Source organism: Elaeis guineensis, chromosome 9 (genome assembly GCF_000442705.2).
Source record: "Elaeis guineensis isolate ETL-2024a chromosome 9, EG11, whole genome shotgun sequence".
In the NCBI taxonomy this organism is placed as follows: domain Eukaryota; kingdom Viridiplantae; phylum Streptophyta; class Magnoliopsida; order Arecales; family Arecaceae; genus Elaeis; species Elaeis guineensis.
The window spans coordinates 21964334-21988683 of NC_026001.2; the positions used below are offsets into that span (position 1 = coordinate 21964334).

The 24350-nt window shown below is 35.2% G+C and overlaps 1 long non-coding RNA gene across 9 annotated transcripts; it reads right to left on the reverse strand.

Annotated features, from left to right (window-relative positions):
* Positions 1-1103: 1103 nt before the first annotated feature.
* Positions 1104-14055, reverse strand: LOC105051303 (uncharacterized). Of its 9 annotated transcripts, none has more exons than XR_012134364.1 (7): positions 14004-14055; positions 13656-13913; positions 12545-12657; positions 12371-12449; positions 4257-4696; positions 1748-2004; positions 1104-1443 (listed from the first exon to the last, which is right to left on the reverse strand). It is a non-coding gene; the product is annotated as an uncharacterized lncRNA (long non-coding RNA). The 9 variants fall into 9 exon arrangements; XR_012134367.1 differs by having other exon boundaries at positions 12541-12657; XR_012134361.1 differs by having other exon boundaries at positions 12545-12661.
* Positions 14056-24350: the final 10295 nt, after the last annotated feature.

A 24350-nucleotide genomic window follows, 5' to 3' on the forward strand; every position in this document is an offset into this window, starting at 1 on the left:
AACAAGAGAATGGTTCAATTTAACAAGGACAACTTGAAGGTCTCAAACGAGGTGAATCTAGTAGTCAAAAATTGTCAGTATTATGTATCACTTCCTATGTACAAAATGCTGATAATGGTAGAGAACAATAAGCGAAATACCATGACTATATGACCACAACTTCAAACAACCAATGGCTATCTCTATGCCACATACAAATAAAAGTACAACTACACCATGCAGTGAATAAAAAAGCCACTTTCCCAACAAGAATTAGGGATATATGAAAATTCAAATAAAACAACCATCACAGGACTTACAAATGATATGGCACATATGGATCCAAGATACAGTTGAGACATGAACATGAGTAACACAGCAATATTACATGATCTCAAATGAAGGATGGTCAAATAACATTTTCAGAGCACATCCAGTGGCAGCAACATGAGTACAGCAAAAAGAAATAAATCCCTTCCAAAAAAAAGAAAGAAGAAAAGAGGGTGAGGCGGCGGCACAATAAAATCACAGTACAAACTCAAAGGATTGTTAGATCACAAAACACTTTGAGCTCCTTTCATAACCAATAACAGAAACATGGGAAATGAACAGCAATACCTCGAAAACCTATAAAATGATGCAGCTGTAACAAATGCAGACAAGTATATTTAGCTCTTCAAATCAAACATGGACAGCATATGTATCATGCAGACTTCCGAGGATTTCAACTTAATTAATCAGTGACAAATCAGCTGGTCAGGAAACTTCCTCCAAACAAGCTACATTTGGATGAACAAATGCACTTTAACCTCCAATCATTAATTAACTTGATTCAGAAACTACACCGATGAAGCTTGACAAGAGCTTGCAAATTGCTATTAATACATTCAAAATTTCAAATACCGACTCTTACACCCCCATCCCCCACATACAAGAAGAAAAAAAAAAAAGACCAAGAACCACCGTGCCCTCAATTCTTTGTGCCACACTATTTATCATGATACAATCCAAATGATCTTCCATATTGATACAGTGCATAACACAACATATGGTACAGAAGAAACATCATCTCAACAAGCATTCGTAATAAAAGGTAAGGTATTGAATACATAGATACCCAAAAGGAAGCATACCCATGTAACCTCTGGATGTTGCATTCGTAATAAAAGGTATTGAATACATAGATACCCAAAAGGAAGCATACCCATGTAACCTCTTGATGTTGCATATCCTAGCAATCAAAATCTTTTAGATATCATAAACAAGTAGCAAATAAATTTAAATAATTAAAAGTCATAATTTAATAATTTAACAAATCCAACTGACAATATAATTTAAGAGTTTTGCATCAACTAAATCTTAATAATAACCCTATACTAAATCTAAAATATGTAGATACTAGTGAATCTAACTTCTAATCCTGCTCCCATTACGGTACCTGCATCCGCAATAAAGTATCTAAATCTGAAAAAAAAGGAAAGATAATGAGCTCAACAGTCCAGGAAGCAATGAACACTTTATCCAGATAAAATAAGTAATAAAATAAATAATGATATATTAAAACAAGCATGCAAAGTATATCAATTCAAAACCAAATCAAAATATACAGCACTATTAAAATAATATGCATCCAATCATTTAATATTCCCAAAAAAGGCATGTTCAATAATTAAATTACTGTGTGTCGAATTCATATATCATGAATGATTCAATTCAGAAAAAAATTTATAATTTTTGATAAATATATAATAAGAGTTATATTACTTACCTTATGAAGAGGTCTATTCATTAGCTCCTATTTGTGGTGCACAATTTCAGCAAGCATCTCTGCTAGAGTTCAAGAAGATAGATTCAAAGAATGCCTTTGGGAGGAAAGACTGCCAACACACCGGAAGAAAGTCAAAATGCTTTCTTTTATCCATCATCATGTCGGAAGGGGGTCGGGCTTTTGAGTTATGTTTTGATTCTTTTGCATAGTCTGGAGGCCGACTACAGCAGAGCTGCAAGGCATAGCAGCGCTCTCGCCTGATAAAATCAACCATTAGATTCAATTAATTTCAAAAATCTCTCTCAGAATCTAATATTTAAAAATTATATTTTTATCAAATTTTTATTATAATTATTTTAAGAAAAAAAATCTAAGTCCCAACACCCTTATAGGGTTGGCCAAGTGGGAGTACCCGATATCCCGATTAGTCTAATCTAAGTCATCTAATTGACTATAAATCAAAAGTCATGCTGGGATAAAAATAATACTATAGTAGTGTTGGGTAACCCAAATGAGATCATCAGAGTGATCTAAGATCATCGATGATCCAAATCTTATGGTGATTTGATCATCGGTGATTTAAGATCACGACATTTGGTAGACCATAGTCTAATGATTAAAGATTCTTGAATATCCATAATTAACCTATTTGGTATTCTATAGGAATCCAAGATAACTGATTATATAATACCAAAACTATCCATAATATATTCTACAAAAATATAATAATATGATTAATAATATATTATAATATAATATATATAATAATATAATATATAAATCAATATAATATTATATTATATATACAATATTGATATAATATATTAACGATATATCGATATATCAATTTTTTACTAAATTGAGTGATATTTTTGTTCTTATAATTTAGCCTAAGATACTGCCAAGGGTCATCTTGGATTTCCAACCTCGAGGATAGATGTCCCATCACTGGATTAAGGATGATTTGAGGAGTGAGGATGATTTAAAATTACTGCCACATAGGATCATAATGGTGCAACCAAATATGATGATCGATCTCATCACCTCCAACCACATCATCCTTGATCTTAGGTAGATCACCCCATACCAAATGCCCCCTATAAGATGTATTGATGGGTCGAGGTAAGGACCAGCACATCATTCGACAGCTATAGATCAAGATCCTATTCACCAGGATCAATCAAAATCATTGAAAGAAGGCCTTTCTCTAAGATCCAGAGAAAACTCCATTAGAGAGAAACTACTTAGAGAAAAAAAATTAGAGAGAGAAAGTGGGGGAAGATAGAGAAAAAAGAGAAGAGAAGAGATAGAAACTAATTCTTTTTCTTCCTTTATTTTATTTCTTTTTCTCTTTTCTTTTTTTCCTTTTTCTTTCTTTTCTTTTCTTTTTCTTCTCTTTTCTCTCTTCTTCTCTTGGTTCCTTGGTGAAATAGGAGACTTATTATTTGCCCATTTTCTCCAAAACAGGGGAGCCTCCCCAACTGGCAATGGCTATGGAGGTGGTGGCTATGGCCATGGCAACACAAGCCCGCAATCCGCAGTCGACAATGACGATTGGTGCCCAAAAAAAATTAAATAAAAACAAGAAAAATTAAACCAAACAAAGCTCTTCCTCCCAACTAAAAATTTGATGATAGCCAGCTGAAATCAAAGCTCCAAAGGTCTGAGGAAGAGGAAGAGGAATTTCAATCATAGGATATTGGACTCTTACCTAGCTTCCAGCAATCTAAAGGTGCAGTGATGGTAGATGACATTTGGCGAAGACAAGCGAAGATTCCAGGAAACCCTCAACTCAAGGCTTTGATCATTGATGGGGAGGTCAAGTGAAGCTTCTTCCCTTTAAATGGACCTGGATGAAGAAGCCAAAGTCCTTGGTTTTGAACTTCATCAAACAAGTTGTGGAGAAGATGACTCCCGATGAGAGTCTGATTCCACAAACCCCCACCCCCAGCACATGCTAGCCAATTTTGTTTTTTCCTGATTTTGGGCCTGAACCAAGCTTATGGGCCAGTCAAATAGACTAGGCCAAGCTCAAATGGGCTAGGTCATCACAATAATGATCCACACTAAACCTCGTCTGTCGATTGATAAAAGCCATTAACATTGGCAAATAAAAGATCGGTGATATCTGTAGTATTTCTAGCTTGCTATACAAGGAAGATACCATAAATATATATCTCACGTATGTTCTCTATCTTCGATCCGTTGACATTGAAATAGAAGAAATAAGCAACATTTGCATTATGTCCAAACTTCCCAAAAGAAAACATTACACTAGCATAGATTCTCTATTTTTTCCTATATTCCCATGAAAACAAACAATACAACAATGATTTTAGTCCACAAATAATCTTAATCTAATTTTCATGAATCATGTTGTGCAACAGATCAATTTACATACTAGTTTACATAGTGATAGGAGGCAAGGATTGAGAACAATGCAAATTCTATAGCATCCAAATGTTCCAGACAGCCAAGGATAAATGATCAAATGGCATGCCACAATTACCTTGGTGATAACTCCATGGAGGCCCATTACTGCATAAAGCCATCAAGGATGCAATCATCACTATAAGCAATGCAGGAACAATGGCATGGCAAAAATCTTTAAGAAAAGAAAGGAAACATCAAACGTTGCAAGGGTTAGAAGCCTCTATGTTGCATACTTGAGACTTCCGAAGGTTTTAATAGAAATGCGGCAGCTACGATGGAGCCATGTTAGAAGTAGCATGCTAGCTCCAAAACCAAAGGTGGAGAACATCAACAAAGTGCAGACCTTGAGATGGACTGTATGGGCATGTCCCATTTGATCTCCGAGATATCCAGAGAAAATGCCTATTATTCCCGTACTATAATGACAGTTGAAAAATAAGAAAATTTTAAGGTGTGCTTCATCTCTTCTGCTATTGTCTCTCTATACCTCTATTCTCTACTCACTCCTCGTCCTTCCTAGCATTTGGACAAGAAAATTTTCAGATTCATCACAAAAAATAACATTGGACATTCAAGTAACAATAGATAATAGCAATGCATCAAAAACAAGCTATAAGCTAGCAGAAATGGTGGTGAATATAATCCAAATATAATTTGAAAAATAATGATTGATTTGATTGTTTAAAAGACAAGATAGCACTACAACTACATCTGATTTTAGATAGAGAAATGCATCCTTTTCTCTGAAAATAACAACCACCGTTCATGTGAAAGCTAGCCATGAATAAGGCATGTATCTGACCGCCAATATTTTATAGATACCAGCACTCTAAAAAAAGAAGGGATACAAGGCCCCTCAAAATTTATTTGATTATTTTCCAAATAGATTCTCATCCGCTTGCCCTAGCAGGTCAATAAAACATCTTTATTAGCCCACTTATGGCTCCCTTTTACCTCCAAATATGGGAGGTATCATCATTTTAATGAGATTACCATGTAAGCAAAAATACACCGCAGTCATCCGGTGGCTTAGATTGCAACTGTTAATTGCTGCAATTAAAACAAGACATCCACAAGCCTTTTTTTTTTCTTTTTTTTTTCTCGACCAATACATTGCTTTAGCTGGTGTGGTTGCAAGTCAAAAGATAAGCCCTAATTTGGCTAGGTGATAAGAAAGCAGAAATTTTCAAGAAATAAAAAAAAAAAAAGGCGACTTCACAAAAAATGATCGACAATGTATACATTTGTCTACATTTAGAAGATTGTTACATGTGAAAAAAAATTATAAAAGCATGAGAGACAACAAGATAATCAATTATTCAAGTTTTAATTAAATAGTTGTGACATGCAATTGCACAATTTCTAAGTCTTTTCACTAAGATGAGACCCTCAACAAACCTATCTGTGATGCAAAAAATTCTCCATAATGGAACTTGAAAAGGAAAGGGATTGTAAATCAAGGTTATATGCTTATCTATCTTGATAAGGAAAAAAGAAGTCCATCTTAATATTCCAACTACACACTATTCGAGCATAGGTAGAGAACACATCCCACTAACAATCCTTACCTACACAGTTTCATTCATCTCAACATCCTCTCGTATGATGCACCTTAAAATTAACAGCACAGAAAGTGGAAGACGTTTATATAATTTCCAAGGAATGCATCTATGAAGCCTCCATATGCATGTATATATGGAATAGGAAAAAAACTGCCAATAAGATATGTAACTTTAAAGGCAGTCAGGGGTCACAACAAGCCATAGGATGGAGGCCTCCGTACCCACACACACCATAAAGAACACACACATGCACAGAGTGACGGAGGGAGGGAGGGAGAATTTATCCTTGAATGCTCATAATGTTTGTGCACTTATAAGTTGTTATATAATATGATTACGTCCAAAACCAGGTAGTTAAAAACAATCTTAAATTCGCTACATCCTTTGTGGATAACATCCACACATTTGTCATGTAACAAAACTAACAAATCTTTAAGAGCTCCCAAAAGGATCTAAATATTTCAGTTCTCATGCCTGGAAAAACACTAAGACTATTGTTTTATTCTTAACCTTTTTCTGGAACAGATCAGTCACATGATCTTAAGAATTAGTGAATCATGTGACTAGATCTTGTCTCACACTACTGTAATAAATAATTAAATATATTATTAATTCCTTTTATGTTCTCAATACTCTTTGTGAAAGATTGAATAAAAAGCAATGTTATATGCTTCTCAAATATCCTAGCATCTTTCAATAGAAACAATGTCCCTAGTACAAACAACTTAAGCCAAAAAAATCACAGAATAACAAAAAGAAATTTATTCTTTTAAAAATAATCATTCTGCTACATAAACATGCTCAGCCACCTGACGGATGCTTTCAAAATAATTAATTACATAGACCTGTGCCTATCTTTTGCTAGAAAACTAGTTTTCAATCTCTCCAAACCAATGTTAGCCAAACTAGTAATGGGACCTATATCGATTGGCCAGTGATACACCAGTTTGACACCCTACCAATACTTGGTATGCCTTGGCGTACCGATCAGCGAACCGGTATGCCATTTTCTCTTTTTTTTTTGCTTTTCCATTTTTTTTCCCATTTTTTTTATTTGTGGTTAGAAATTGTATTGGAATTCTTTGTTAATTTCTAATTTAATCTGGTTTGACACATATTTGATGTCTTTTTGATGTTTTTCTTATCATGAAAGGGAATAATGGTAGACCAAATGACTAATCGATATATTTATAAGTAAAAACATATAAAACAAAATAAATTGAAATATTGAATAGATTTTAATGCATTTAAAGTACAAAATATATATTGATGTCCAAAATCTAGTGGAGTGTTGATGCGATTTGGAGATGTTGGGATCATAATAGTACCCTAGAGGAGTGTCACACCAAATCCCCATATCATGATAGACCTCCAAGATCTCTTTGGGTTCCACTGGATAACTCATCTAGGAGGAGTAATCCGTCTAACTCTGAGATCCCTCTAGGGCTGGCCATCAAAAAATGCCCATAGCAAAATCCGACCCAAAGATGGTTGAGGCTACGAAAAATAGTAACCACTTGAGTATGATGTTTCAAACGATCCTAATGCATAGAGGTCATAGGATACTAATGTAGAATAGGGTCCAATGTCTAACTCAGAGCCAAATATGTTAAAATCCATTCAATAACCAAAAAACACAGAATAACAAAAAGAATTCTATTGCATGAAAATTTTCATCTTGCTAATGCTTAAATTTTTTGTCTTGTTCATTTAAGGTTTGTTAAGGCACCTTTTCAAATAGTATGAGTCTGCCTCCAAGCACAAAAATGCTTAAGCTTAAAAAAAAAAATTTTTTTTTGGTTGAGATAAGGAGGGGTTAATCCTTCCCTTCTCCATTTATCCACCTCACCCCTCCAAGGCTGACTTCAATAAAAATTGAACATACTCCTTGAGCAAGTGGCAAAGAGTGAAACCATCCGAGCGAGTGCCTAGTGGTGGATAAAAGACCACCCAAAAAAAGACTTTGAAGCCATGGTATATCCTTTGATCAATTTATTACACATATATCATTAATAAACTAAGAACTTACTATGCTTTAACTCATACATGCTACATAGTATAAAAAATCATCCATAGAACAATTTTCAAGATACATTCTAATTTAAAAAATCAGCATCAGCTATACAGTACAAGAAAATGCAAGTACTAACATATGTCACTGTTTCTCAACTCAAGTATAATTTCCTCGGTCATTCTGCTCATTGGATGATAGAACTTGCACCAAAGTTTGGAACGAAAGAGCTTTTGGCATTCTATGTATGTATTTAATTAGATATGTAGGTAAATATTTATCAACATATTATTAGGATTCGAGTACTGAAAGATAATAGATAAAGCAAAAATAAAAACCATGCTAATGATAATACCAAAGGTACAGAAAAATCACAGTAATCATAAGAACATCAAAATTTAACATAGTTTGATCGAAGCCTACATCCACATAGGGACTAAAGTAATGAGTTTCTACTATAATAATGGTTTAAAGTATAAAAAACTTTTTCTGACACCATATCAGAAACACCACTTCTAATATAAGAAAGAAGAAATCTAAGATTAAACAAACCTCCAATAGAACCTTTGATGAAATAACTCTAACCTAAGATTGAGCGAACTCCTCCAATCGATATTCTTCAATCTTCTTTACTTGAACAAAGCACCCTCCAAGCCTCTCTTCTTCTTCCTCTATCTCCTTTTGGTGGCTCACGGCTCTATTTTTTTTTTTGTGGTTCATGTTCACATCCACAGACTCCACTTTTATAGATAAAAGTTAGAGTCCATTTTGGACTTATTTTTTGCGTCTCCTTGTGACTGCGGCGTCCGATTTTTTTTCTCTCTCCATGCAGCTGGTTTCCACACCGTCCCTTGTTTTTTCATGCACATAGGACTTTAGAGTCCTATTTGGACTCTTCTTCACCTTTTCTCCTTTTTTTTTTTAAGCAGTGGGTCTCATATGAGGAGGGATCCTACCAATAAATCTCCCCCTCCCAACTCATATGGGGGTTCCACCAAGCCTGCAACACCCTTGCACTTCATCAGTTTTATCCCTAAAACTGGCTTCGTCAATATATCAGAACTGTTTTCTTCAGTATCTACTTTTTCAAGCTTGAACTACATCTCCAGCACATCTTGAATCCAATGATATCTAACATCAATATATTTCATCCTTTAATGAAACGTCCAGTTCTTATTGAGATGAACAGCACTCTGACTATCGCTGTAGACGACGTACATCTTTTGCTCTCTGTCAAGCTCCTTCAGTAAGTTCTTAATTTAGCCAAAATACTTCTTTATTGGCCTCCATGGCAATGTATTCCGCCTCCATTGATGATAGTACAATACACTTTTATAACTTCGATTGCCATAACACTACTCCTTCTGAGAATATCATAAGATAACTTGATATGGATTTCTATATGTCCACATCTTCCGCCATGTCCGCATCTATGTAAGTCTGTAGCACAGGATCTCCACTGCCATAGCATAAACATATCCTGGATATCCCTTTAAGATACCTCATTATCCACTTCACTGCTTCCCAATGCTCTTTTCTGAGATTTGAAAGAAACCAACCGACTACACCAACCGCATGAGTAATATCGAACTTGGTGAACACCATAACAAACATAAGACTCCCCACAACAGAGGCATAAGGAATCTTACTCATTTTCACGGGATCTTTTTCGATCTTTGAGATTTGCTCTTTAGTGAACTTAAAGTGTGCTACAAGCGGACTCACCCCCGACTTTGCTTTACTCATATTGAATCAATTCAACACATTCTCAACATAGGCCTCTTGTGACAACCACGGCTTCTTAGATCTCTTATTTCAGATGATTCTCATCCTTAAGTTCATTTTGGCTTGCCCCATGTGTTTCATCACGAATGCCTGACCCAACATTACCTTCAGATCATTGATTTTGATAATGTCATCCCACAATCAGTATATCATCAACATATAATAAAAATATGATAAAATTATTGTCAGAGAATTTCTTCATGAATATACAATAGTCAGAACTTATTCTCTTATATCCATTCTCCATCATGAAGGAATGAACTTCTTGTACCACTGTCACAGTGCCTGCTTCAGCCTATAAAGACTTTTCTTCAAGTGGCACACCAGATTCTCTTTGCCTTTAATTTCAAACCCTTCTGGTTGCTTCATATATATCTCCTCCTCCAAGTCACGATGAAGGAACACCATCTTCAAATCAAGTTATTCCACCTCAAGGTCTAAACAAGCATCGAGATCGAGGATAACTCGAATAGACGTGAGCTTCACGATGGGTGAGAAAATCTCTTCAAAATCAATATCCTTCCTCTAACCAAAGCCTTTCACAACTAACCTCGCTTTGTATCTTGGTTGTGAACCGTTCTTCTGTGGCTTCAACCTGAACATCCATTTATTTATGAGTACTAGCTTTTCCTTAGGCATCTTCACCGGCTCATATATATTATTTTTCTGCAAAGAATTCATCTCCTTCATTGCCTTCATCCACTCCTCACCGTACTGTTGCTCCATAGCTTTGAAGTAGAACTCAGGCTCCCTCGCGTCCGTCAATAATACGTAATTCTGTGGTAGGTATTTTATGGACAGCCTTCACTCTCTTATGGATCTTCGGACCTCCTGTAAAGATGATTAAGCATGCAGCTCAGTTTGAACACCACCTGACCTCTCCTCAACCTCGTAACATGTGTACCATCATCTGTAGTTACTCCCCCATTATTAAGACTCCTCAAAGAAGTATATGGGCACAAATCTACAGGACTGCTTGAGGTCGACTTTGGTTTATTAGGCTTCTCAAAGTCATCGATCATCTGATCCTCCAAAAAAATAATATCATGACTGCGCACGATCATCCACTTCACAGGATCTTATAATCGGTTGAGCTCTCCGTCCTCATCGTAGCTCAGGAATATGCTCTGCTTCACCTTAGCATCTAATTTGGATCTCTCATCCCTAAAAATTTGCATGAACGCCCTGTATCCAAACACTTTCAAATAATCATAAGAAACATCTTTCTCCAACCATACTCTCTACTGTGTATCACCCTCAAGAGCATAGGAAAAAGAAAGATTAATGACGTAGATCATAGTCATCAATGCCTTTTCCCAAAATGCCTTCGGTAGTTTAGCATGAGAGAGAAAAAAATAAGATGCAGCAGTCATAGGGAGACGTGAAAAATGAGTCCAACATGGACTCTAACTTTTGTCTATAAAAATAGAGTCTGTGGATGTGAAAACGGACCATAGAAAAACGATGGAGCCATGAGCCACCAAAAAGAGACAAAAAGAGAAGAATAAGGATACTTCGTTCAAGTAAAGAAGATTAAAAAACATCGATTGAAGGAGTTCATTCAACCTTGGATTAAAGTTATTCCATCGAGTGTTCTACTGGAGTTTTGTTTAATCTTGAATTTTTTTTTCTTGTATTAGAAGCAGTGTTCCGACATAGTGTCAGAAAAATATTTTTTTACATTATAAACTATTATTATAGTAGATGCTCCTTCTTACACTTGTTCCTGTGTAGATGTAGACTTCGATCAAACTACGTTAAATTTCGATATTCTTGCAATTGCTGTAATTTTTCTGTGCCTTTAGTATTATCATTAGCATAATTTTTCTTTTACTTTATTTATTATCTTTCAGTCCATGAATCCCAACACATATACATACATATAACATGTATATATGCATAAGCCGGCCAAACACACTCTGGGTGAAAAAAGTGTTCCCTGGATGGTTTGAGTGGAATTCAAGTTTTTATATAGAATCCACAAAATGGAGCAACAATCCAAGATGAAGAGAGTATTTTAATTTAATTAGTTATATATTTATTTAAAAAATGAAGTTTTATCTAATGGTGCGCTGTTGTTCATATTAACAAAATTCATTATTTTAGTTCATTATCTTTATTATATTGGAAGGGTCATAAATTTTCAAGCAGCTTAACAAGAGGTAGTTTATGAGTTCATAGGTGTAATTAACGAATGTAGTTAACTAGATTTCAAATAAAAGTTTGAAATCCTAAGAAACAATTTTCTCACTTTTAATCGAGAACCTTTAATATGAACTCTTGTTTCTCATGACTCAGGTGAAAGTCACGACCCACAGATTAGATTCACCATTTGTTGTGTTTCGTACTATTTTGCTTTATTTTTATCTTGTTACTTTTCTTTTTGATTTTCTTCTATGGTGGGGTTTGGAGGATCTTATGTAGGTACTTTCTACAAAAACAGAAAAAAAAAATCATATATTACCTTTAAATAACATCATCAGTTTTTTAGTAATATAGATATTGCTAGCAAAAGTTGAAAAGGACTATAATTGGAGGGTTTTTTTTAGTACATATTATCCACTAGTGGGATGAGAGGAATAGCCAACTGAAAACCTCTATCTGGAGCTGGTTATCATAACATGACAAATTCAGTAGTAAGAATGTAATTGTGCAAAAATTAGATTGTTGAAAGCTAACTTATACACCATAGGACATGAGAACAATCATATCGCCAAGATTATCATAAAAGAGAATACGCAGAAACCTAAGATGCTTATGTATTTCAAAGTTCACCATATCACCCCTGAATCATATTGATTGCTGTATTGACTTCAGCTATTTCGAGCGTACCTCCACCAGTGGTTGCTGTAGGAAAATGTTGCTGCTGTTATAGACAACTTTGAGTCATTATACTACTCTTCAGAATATACTGCCTTAAACAAAAAAAGAAGTGGTTAACACAAAATTTATCCAGAGTACTTGATCTAATGGATTGTTGGTGGTGCGACCATGGTACAGACTTGCCTCTTCAGGAAAGTTCTGAAGCATATGAGTTGTGGGGCGCTCATCATCTTCTCCACCGCAAGATGTTTTAACTTGTGAATGATGATGCAACCAGAGGAAGCCGACAATGCCCTCTGACTTAAAAAATTATAGAAAATGATGCATATGCAAATTATGCCAAATCAGCATTTATGTATGCATTTTTGTGTTATGGAAATTCCGATAGAAACAAATAGTATGGGTGCATGAAAAAGAAAAAAAAAATGTTCACTACTTAGCCCTGTGTATTCATATCGGTCAATCATTCTTACTAAGTCACAACTCAAAGCATCGACATCTCAGTAATTCTGATTATATCACAAGTTTGAGAATGAATCTAATCAATATGCTGGTAAAGAAATAAAAAAATCACGTAAATAAACAGACAGTGGCGCAGCTATCTCTGCATAAACTCTAAGAATTGTGTATTGACCATTGCAATAATCTTGTATCATCCATGTATGTTCAAGAATCAGATTCTGCCATCGCAATTAGAGGGGGAAGTGAGAGTTTTTTCCCCATCTTCAGGGATAAAGTGCTTTCTTTCCTGCACCTACTAGTTTCTTTCACTCCTTTCCTTCTTTAGTTGATCATCATCTTCGCTAGTGTTAATCAAACCAAATCTCAATTACATAACAGAGGTAGTGGGTCTTGAAGCTTGCAATGATTTTATTAGAGGCTAAAGCTATACCAAATGATGTCCTCATTGGCATGGCCAAGTGAAGCTAAAAAGCTGGGGCGCCTAATTTATAAGGTACATGAAACGGTGCCAGGGAAGTAAATGTGCTTTCTTCCGATTCAAATTTTGAGAATCGTTTTATGCATCTCGTGCTTATCTTCTTCAATCATTTTTACACAAGAGATCAGAAACAGGGTATTCTAATTGCAGCCAGGGAAACAAGGACATGGATATATAGAGAGGGAAAAGGGGAGATTGAAGAGGAAAGATGGAAACAGCACAATCAACTAGTTAGACAATTATCCATTTGGAAGTGGCTGTGGCAACTAGATAGTCGTAGCATATATTTTCATAGAGTACCCCTTTATATATTTAAAAAAGAAAGAATTTTTTTTTGAAAAAGTGAGGATTCACCTCATGTGCTTTCTGAATCTTCAGAAGTCACACCTAAGAGAATTTTGTCAAGGGAGCCCTCCGAGATACCCATCTGCTGCTTCAGCTGCTCCAGGCCAACCCAAGCCATATGGACGGAAACATGCACAGAAACGGCACGGAGGGAGGAAACAACCACATGGGACAACAAGCAATCCACCTCGTGGATTTCAGGGCAGCTCTGCCAGGTTCTCGGATCTACATCGGCTTCCGTCTCTTTCGCCGGCAGGCCCTCGCCATCTTCGGCGCGGTTCAGTTGAAAAGTAGAAGATTAGAAACAAATGAGCTACCGAATATTGGTATATGGACTTGAGAACGAGGATTGTTTACCTCGTCGCTTCCGCAGAAGTGAACCTTCTTTGTGCAGAGAGGAAACAGATGGAAAAACAGACATGTAGTTTAGGGTGTGTTTGGTTAGTTATTAAAAAAATATTTTTTTTATTTTTTAATTTTTAAAAAATAATATTTAATAACAACATGAAAATTAAAAAATTAAAATTAAAATTAAAATAATCAAAATAATTATTTTATATATAAAATAAAAAAAATTATTTTTTAAAATTTATTTTTTTATTTTTTTTACTTCCGTACAAATAAAAAAGTAAAGAGTTCGAATTCTATTTCCTCGAGCTCTTCACCTCCCCATCCCCTCCTTCTTTCCTTTCTAAATCTTTCTCTCTAATTGAACTCTTCATCTGCCGCCTCCAAATGTTATTTTTTATTTTATAGTAACGTAGTTATCAAACATATTTTTTATTTTTTATTTTTATTTAATAATAAAAATTTAAAAAATTAAAAATATATTTTAAAAATTAAAAATTAAAAAATATAATCAAACGCACCCTGAGCGTTCGAGGATTTCTGCGACATGTCAGGTTTTTTTTTTTTTTTTGATAAAGCAGACGTGTCAGATTTTTTTTTTTTTCTTTCTTGATAAAGCAGACCTGTGAGGTTTCTTTATGGATTTGGAAACATTCTGCAAAGAAGCGTTCATGGGCACCGCTGCCAAGGTAAGGCAGATTCTTTAGCCAATTCGTGAGCGAAGAACTACGATGTGATTAGAACAGCTCGGAAGCGACCCAGAACCTCCCACCTTTGAGTTTTCTAAGAGCCCGTTCATTGGTGAGTAGGTATCGTAAAAATATTGATGAACTTTTTTATTGACTAAATTATCTATATCTTCGTATTTATCTAGATAGATAAATTATTTTTTGATAAATAATATTTATTTATAAAATAAGAGAAAATTTTATGGGTGAAAAATTATTTTTTCATCAATCCAAAAAATAATTTTTTTATTTTATTTCTAATACAACCATAATCTTATAATAATAATATAACAATATATAATACTACCTTATATATAATATTATATTATATTATTATCTAATAATAATATTTTATTATTTTAATAGAATATATTATTATAATAATATAATGTTATGATATCTTATTTGATATAATATAATATTAATATCTTATATTATTATAATAATAAAATATAATATAATAATATATTATTTTTAATATATTAATATTATAATATTATTTTATTTTATTATATATAATATAATTTATTATATTATATTATATTATTTATATATAACATATATTATCTATATTTAGGAATATATATTTTATATAAAATAAAATATATTATACTATATAATTATATATAATACTTATATAATAAAAAGTATTATAGATATAGATAGGTCTTAGCAACTTATCTAGAAAATTAGTAATGCAAAAAAATATAGGTAATAGATTTTCATATTATTTTTAAATTTATAAAAAAATATAGATAATTTTTTTTATTTAAATATTATCTACAAAATATTTATATAAAAAAAATATAGATTCCCCAATAACTTTTTACCTTCAAAATAATAGGTGCCAAAGGTCAACTTCAACTTCTCTGTCTGATGGCAACAGTAAAGATAGAGTAGGATTTCGTAAAATCAAATTTTATATTTGAAAAAATTATTGGTTGAATAAAATTTATCATAATCATTTTATGATCAATTAAACCATAATTTGATAGGTCTAAAGCAAATGATGAGGAGAAAAACTCGCTGAATAGAAATTTTTCCACTGTCTGCCACAACTAAAGAATATAGATAGAGAGAAGAGAGAGAGAGAGCTTGACAGCCTGTAACACCTAATCCATTGGGCCTTAAACCCAAAAGCCAAAAAAAAAAAATTGAAGAAGACTCCCTACGGGAGTCTTCTTCCACTGTCGACGACTCTTAATTAGAGTCAGAAAGGGACTCCTCTCCTCCGGCTCTATTTAAGGGGAGACCCTTTTCCCTTCTTCCTACCAAAGAATTTTAGAACGAAACGGCAAAGATCACCGGAAATCGTTCGCAGAAACCGTCACCATGCTCGCCGCAATTCCTCGCCAGAGAGGTCGCCGAAGCTCGAGATAAGCATATGGTTCTCTTCCTCTCTTCTCTTCCTTCCTTCCCGTGCCGGTGTGCACGTTCGCCGGTGATCGGAGTCGTCGGATTTTATCGTGGGAGAGATTTTGGTTTTTTTCTGATTTTCGGGCGCCGGTGATCGTCGCCGGCCATCGTTTGGGTTCTTTCGGACGGCAGGTCGCTCTCCTCCTACCGTTGGCTATCCCCGTGCCGGTCGGTCGCTGGTCGGCCAACCAAATGAGGGAGGACCATTCGGTCCCTGTTTCACCCATGGGAGACCACGGGAAGAAGAAGTAAAAGAAGGAAGAAAAAGAAAAAGAAAAAAAAAGAAAAGAAAAAAAATAATAAATAAATATGAGAGAAAGTTTTTTTCTCTCTCCCTTCAGCCTGAACCTTACTTTCTCTCTCTAAAATTGAACTTTCTCTCTCTACTTTCTCTCTCTAAATTGTTTCTCTCTGTTGATGGATTTCTCTTTTTTAAAGTTATCCTTTTAGGATTAGCATAGTGAAAGGCTTCATTTTGATAATTTTGATCGAGTTTAGTGAAGAGTCTGATTCCAAGTGGGGTTTGATTTGAAATTTATTTAGATTTAATTTTGAATTAAAATTAATATAAGAATATAATTTTGGATAATAGGCACTGAAGAATCTCTTAGAAGTTAGTCGATCTATTCATTTAGTACTCTGTGAAAAGTAAGTAATGAATCATCTTCTCGAGATATTTTATATTTTTTCTGAAAGTAAATAATTATTCTTTGAAATTATGCATGATTTATGAAATTATATTTTGAACAAAAAATGATTCTGAAATACTATGAGTTTATTGATTATATATATGTTCAATAGAAATTATGATATGTTATGATACAAAAGTATTTTGATACAGATCGAATTTATGCTCTCAGCTTAACTATGTTTCAGTGGGCCCCGCTAATGGAGATTATACGTTGGTACTCAGTGGATCCTGTCAGTGGAGGTTGTGCGCTGGTATTTAGTAGACCCTGCCAGTGAGGGTTGTGCGCTGGTGTTCAGTGGACTCCGCTAATGGGGTTAAACGTTGGTCATAGTCGAGCAGTTGAGTTACGAGTGTTTTGAATCGAATTGGATTTATGATTATATTATATATGAATATTTGAAAAGATTAGATTTGTATTAAATCAGCATGAAATATATTTTTATATTTATTTACAGCATTATTCTTAAAATTATATAAATATCTGAAATATCTAGTTGAGATATTTGTTACTTATTGGGCTGTCTAGCTCATTTTTTTTCTTTTTATTTTTCAGATTCAGATAATTAATTACGAGCGTGGAAAATAATATTGGGACAGAGCTTTTAGAGGCGAGATTTAGCGTTGTCAACTTCATTAAACTTAGATCTATTGTTTTATTTTTAGTAAAATTTTATTGGATATAAGATATTTGATTTAATTACTTGAATTAAAGTTGAATAATAATTATTTAAATTTATTTCGCTGTGATGCATTGATATCGTGATGAGATGCCTTGCATGCTTATGGAGAGAGTTCTTCATAAGTATGCGGCGATTGCCGCGACCTCCTGCTCACGATCTCGGGCCGGGGGCGTGACAATTAATATGGTATCAGAGCATAAGTGGATAAATTATGACACATAGAATTAGACATAATATAAGTGTAGGTGGGTAGACATTAAGAATATTGGGACGTTAAAGTATGAGCATCATAATAAACCCATCTTAATAAAAAGATAAATGAATCTAATAAGGTTTTACTACTATAAGGTTATTATGTCTCCCCGTAGAATGACAAGAACTACTCAAGGGATTGCAAGAGAGACATCACAACCACGGGATGGTAACACTCCCCATCTGACCAGTGGCACCCCTCAAGAGGAGGGAGATGTAAATCCTAATAGGAGTACTTCGAGAGCATGTCAGGAATCGGATATGGCTCAGTTAATGCAGACCTTAATCGGGATGGTACAAACGCAATAATAAATACAGCAGCAAATGCTTGAACAACAACAGATACAATGAGATACACAACAACATCAGCATCCATCACCACAACATGGAGAGCAACCAGTACAACGGAACAATATTTCAGAATTTAAAAAACTTGCTCCTCCAGCTTTCAAGGGGACTACTGAACCTTTGAAGGCTGATAACTGGATAATGGAGATGGAGAAAGCCTTCGCTGTCCAAGAGTGTTGTAATGAAGAAAAGATTCGATATGCAGCTTATTTACTACAAGGAGAAGCATACAACTGGTGTCAGCGACTACAATGTAAGTATGAACAAGATGGCAAAATATTTACTTGGGAGAGATTTCTAATTGCATTCTACGATCAGTATTTTCCTCGGAGTATAAGAATCCAGAAAGAGCAAGAGTTTATTTATCTGAAGCAAAAGGGTACGAATGTGACTGAATATGAAGCAAAATTTATAGAGTTAGCAAAATTTGCTCCGAGATTAGTGGATGGTGAGCAAGAACGTGTTCACAAGTTTGAGATGGAATGAGAACTGAGATTCGAAAATAAGTGGTTCCATATGAATTGACAACTTATGTAGATGTGGTAAATAAAGTACTGATAATTGAAAGAGAAGTCAATGAAGAATGCATGGAAAGGGAAAGAAAGCAAAGAAAGAGAGCAAAATCAAATGATACACAAGGGCAAAATAATAAAAACATCAAAAGTTCAGCTAAGAGAACAATAGATAATAAGACTCAATAGATTGATGGTGAGCGGTGCTCCAGATGTGGCAAAAATCATGCGGACAAGGATTGTCAATGGAATACAGGTGCTTATTTCAAATATAGTCAGATGGATCATAAAATTGCTAGCTACCTGCTAAATACTGAAAATCAAGTTGGCCAAAGAACTTATGAAGGACAAAACAAAAGTGGTGGACAGATTTTTAAAACCCAGAGAAGAGTTTATGCTCTTACTCAACAGAACACACAGGCTTCCAATGCAATGGTGACAAGTAAAAAAAATTTCGAGGATGAAATTTATTTTTTGGAAAGAAGAATGTAACACCCGGCCCATTGGGCCTTAAACCCAAAAGCCAAAATAAATAAATAAATAAATAAAATTGAAGAAGACTCCCTACGGGAGTCTTCTTCCACCGTCGACGACTCCTAATCAGAGTCGGAAAGGCCACTGGGGAGGAGTCAAACTCCTCCCCTCCAGCTCTATTTAAGGGGGAGATCCTTTTCTCTTCTTCCTACCAAAGAATCCTAGAGCAAAACGACGAAGATCGTCAGAAATTGCTCGCGGAAACCATCACCATGTTCACCGCAATTCCTCACCGGAGAGGTCGTCGGAGCTCGAGGTAAGCATATGGTTCTCTTCCTCTCTTCTCTCTCTTCCTTTTCATGCCAGTGTGCACGTTTGCCGGTGACTGGAGTCGTCGAATTTTATTGTGGGAGAGGTTTCGATTTTTTTTGGTTTTCGAGCATCGGTGGTCATCGCCGGCCATCGATTTGGGTTCCTTCAGACGGTGGGTCACTCTCCTCCTACCGTCGGCTATCCCTATGCCGGCCAGCCGCTGGTCGGCCAACCAAACGAGGGGGGACCATTCGGTCCCCTATTTCACCCATGGGAGGCCACGGGAAGAAGTAAAAGAAGGAAAAAAAAGAAAAAAAAAGAAAAAAAAGAATAAATAAATAAATAAATATGAGAGAAAGTTTTTCTCTCTCTCCCTTCAGCCTGAACCATTGCTTTCTCTCTCTAAAATTGGACTTTCTCTCTACTTTCTCTCTTTAAAATTTTTTTCTCTAGATTGTTTCTCTCTCTTGATGGATTTCTCTTTTTCAAAATTATCCTTCTAAGATTAGCGTAGTGAAAGGCTTCATTTTGATGATTTTGATCGAGTTTAGTGAAGAGTCTGATTCCAAGTAGGGTTTTGATTTAAAATTTGTTTAGATTTAATTTTAAATTAAAATTAATGTAAGAATATAATTTTGGTGTGGGAAAAATTTAGTGCAGGGGTAAAATGGTAATTTTAAATTTTTTTTAAAATTATAATTTTACAGTAAAAAAATATTAATTAATCTAATTAATTAATATAAATTTATTCTATACTAAAATCTAAATATGATATATAGCATGCATGCATTTAAATTTAAATTTCAAATTCAAACAGTAAACACTTTACTGTAATGTGTTCAGAATATAATACCTTTGTGCGGATAGTAGATCGCTGCAATCTAATCACCGTCGGGAGAGTCTGATCGTCGCGATGCAGCCACACAGTATGTCTGACCTCTGTGGATCGTCCACATGAAGCTCCCAGTCTGATCGACTCCTAACAAGTGCTAGCTCATTGTAAAGCTTTTTTGACGGTGGATGCTGATCGAACTCCTTCGATCGATGTCTGTCGATTCTTCGAATGCTCTGGATCGTCAACAGACGTGCTTGAGAGGATGTTGAAGATTTTTCTAAGATTTTGTGGGCTCACGACACTCGTAGCTCACTTTCTCACTTCCCGAACCCCAGGCTAAAACTCTAGGGAACTCACCAAAAATCTTGCACCCATTTTTCTTTCTTTTCTTTCTTTTTTTTTCTTGAAAGGATATGGATTTTTTTTCATGCACAAGACTTCCTCACGCCCCAGAATTTTTCTCCAAAAATATTCTTCTTGCACGCCCCACTCTTCTCCTCCTTTTATAACAACGTCAAACGTCTTATCCAAAAGAAAGGATAAAGATGAGTAATTGCACATTTGAATTCAAATCAAATTTTGAATTCAAATGGACACCAACTCATCCCTTATCCACTAAAGGCGTGAGGTGTGGCTTAAATTGTGCATGGAGTGTTTTCATGAGAAACTTTTTCTCATGTAATAAATGGGGCATAAAAAAAGGGATAAGATGCAAAGATTGATTGTCCATTCAAATTCAAACTTTATTTTGAATTTGAATGGCCAACCAATCATCCTTATCCATTCATATGGTATATTAAAGTGGGGCGTGGAGAGGGCTTGGCGTGAGAAAAAAATTCATGAGAAGTTCCTTCTCATGAATTCAAATAGGTGCAATGGAAGTGAGGTGGCGCATGGAGATTGGGTCAAGGTGGTTTAATTATTTAAACCAACCTAATTGAACCAAATAAGTTAGGTCCAATTAGACTAATTTAAACCCAACTAAATTAAACTTAATTAGGCTCAATAAAATTCTAATCAAATCAGGAATTGATTAAGTCCAACCCCTGATCAAATCAGGGACCAAACCATCTCGACGATTAGGTCAACTCTTAACCTAATCGGGTCAAACCCAACTGAATCCAATTCAATTAGACTTGATCCAAAAATAATTACTCAATCAAATTGAGTTAATTAATGATCAAATCACTAATTAAATCTCTCATAAATACTGAGTCCAAATCCGATGGGCAATCAGGCATCAGAATTCATCGATATGTAATCCTGATCGAAAAGTCCCAACCAGTGGGACTCTTGACCCCGATACCCATAATGTGTGAAACACATGATCAGAGAATCCTGATTCTCGATCACTGAGTCCCAAATATGTAGGATTCTACATCAGCCATCAGATCAGATAGGAACCTCTAATGTGTATGACCCCTGTTAGGAATAGTGTCCCAAAGCCAATCGTCAGTCTGTTGACGGTTGTGCTCATTTTTGTATATGTATATGAATTATGAATTAATAAAAATTATTTTGATATTTTTCATCATAAAATATTTCATCTTCTAATGAACTCCTATGTTGTGGTGAAGCCCTTAGGACTATTTAGACACGACAAAGGAAGATTTATCGTTTAGTCCTTAAATCTGTTCGTGATCAAATGATATATTGTTACCAAGGACGACAATGTTTATCAAGCATAGGTCGTTGTGTGTCATATAGGTTGGTTGTCCTCTTAACCAATAAGTGTGGAGACACTGGTATGGCATACAAGTGAGATGTAAGGGTACATCTGCACGGAACGTGACCGACTCCGAAGCTATTTCTGCTGTCAAGATTTGCTCCGATGGAATATGGGTATAAATGTCCCTCCGATCTGAGACCACCACGGTGACTTGCAAGCAACTCACTGCACTTAGGCACTGGACTACCTGAATTTTTAATTCAGTGACGGAAGGCTGCTAGGTGTAGTTAAGTACTTGACTTATCGGTGCGTGTGTCAAGATGGGATTGACCACTCCAGTTTAGGAGCTGTGTACAGTCGTATTTAATTTAGCAAAATCTTGACCAGGGCAGTCCTTGTGAGGAGTCACAGGACTGTTTGAGTTGAGCATGATTCGGATGATCTAATCAGGGTTGACAGTTTAACCCTGAGTCATCCTAAACACAGGGGTCAAAAAAATGAATTATACAGTAACCATATTCATGTAGGTTCTGAGTGTTGCGATTGTGATTATTCGACCTATCCGGATGTCGGATACCATTGCTAGATGGTCACTTCGATTAGTACAGAATTGATTCCTGTGCTACCGACTTAGGTTCGAACCTACGGGGTCACACACATTAGAGGTTCCTATCTGATCTGATGGCTGGTGTAGAATCCTATATGTTTGGGACTCAGTGATCGAGAATCAGGATTCTCTGATCATGAGTTCCACATATTATGGGCATCGGGGTCAAGAGTCCCACTGGTTGGGACTTTTCGATCAGGGTTACATATCGATGAATTCTGATGCCTGATTGCCCATCGGATTTGGACTCAATATTTATGAGAGGTTTAATTAGTGATTTGATCATTAATTAACTCAATTTGATTGAGTAATTATTTTTGGATCAAGTCCAATTGAATTGGATTCAGTTGGGTTTAACCCGATTAGGTTAAGAGTTGACCTAATCGTCGAGATGGTTTGGTCCCTAATTTGATCAGGGGTTGGGCTTAATCAATTTTTGATTTAATTAAAATTTTATTGAGCTTAATTAAGTTTAATTTAGTTGGGTTTAAATTAGTCTAATTGGACCTAACTTATTTGGTTCAATTAGGTTGGTTTAAATAATTAAACCACCTTGACCCAATCTCCATGCGCCACCTCACTTCTATTGCACCTATTTGAATTCATGAGAAGAACTTCTCATGAATATTTTCCTCACGCCAAGCCCTCTCCACGCCCCACTTTAATATACCATATGAATGGATAAGGATGATTGGTTGGCCATTTAAATTCAAAATAAAGTTTAAATTTGAATGGGCAATTAATCTTTGCATCTTATCTCTTTTTTTACGCCACATTTATTACATGAGAAAAGGTTTCTCATGAAAATACTCCATGCACAATTTAAGCCACACCTCACGCCTTTAGTGGATAAGGGATGAGTTGGTGTCCATTTAAATTTAAAATTTAATTTGAATTCAAATGTGCAATTACTCATCTTTATCATTTCTTTTGGATAAGACGTTTGACGTGGTTATAAAAAGAGGAGAAGAGTGGGGCGTGCAAGAAGAAGATTTTTGAAGAAAAATTCTGGGGCGTGAGAAGTCTTGTGCATGAGAAGGAAGTCCATATCCTTCCAAGAGAAAAAGAAAGAAAAGAAAAAAAAGTGGGTGCAAGGTTTCCGGTGAGTTTCCTAGAGTTTTAGCCTGGGGTTCGGGAAGTGAGAAAGTGAGTATCGTGAACCCACAAAATCTTAGAAAGATCTTCAACATCCTCTCAAGCACATCTGTTGATAATCTGAAGCATCCGAAGAATCGACAGATATCGATCGAAGGAGTTCGATCAGCATCGGCCATCAAAAGGGCTCTACAACGAGCTAGCACTCGTGAGGAGTTGATCAGATCGAGAGCTTCATGCGGATGATCCACAGAGGCTAGACACGCTGTGTGGCTGCATCGCGATGATCAGACTATTCCGACGGTGATCAGATTGCGGCGATCTACTACCCACACAAAGATATTGTGTTCTGAACACATTACAGTAAAGTGTTTACTGTTTGAATTTGAAATTCAAATTTAAATGCATGCATGCTATATATCATAATTAGATCCTCATATAGAATAAATTTAGGTTAATTAATTAGATTAATGAATATTTTTTCATGATAAAATTATAGTTTCGAAAAAGTTTTAAAATTACCATTTTACCCCTGCGCTGAATTTCTCCACAAATGGTATCAGAGCGGGTTCTTAGATATGATATATATATTTGCATGCATAGATTAAGTTGTAATCTAAAAGTTTAAGTATGAAATTTAAAATTTAAAATTTAAAATTTAAAATTTGAAATTTGAAATTTAAATTTTGAAATTGGTATATTTAGATATACTTGATCCAAGTAGCAAGTAATCGAAT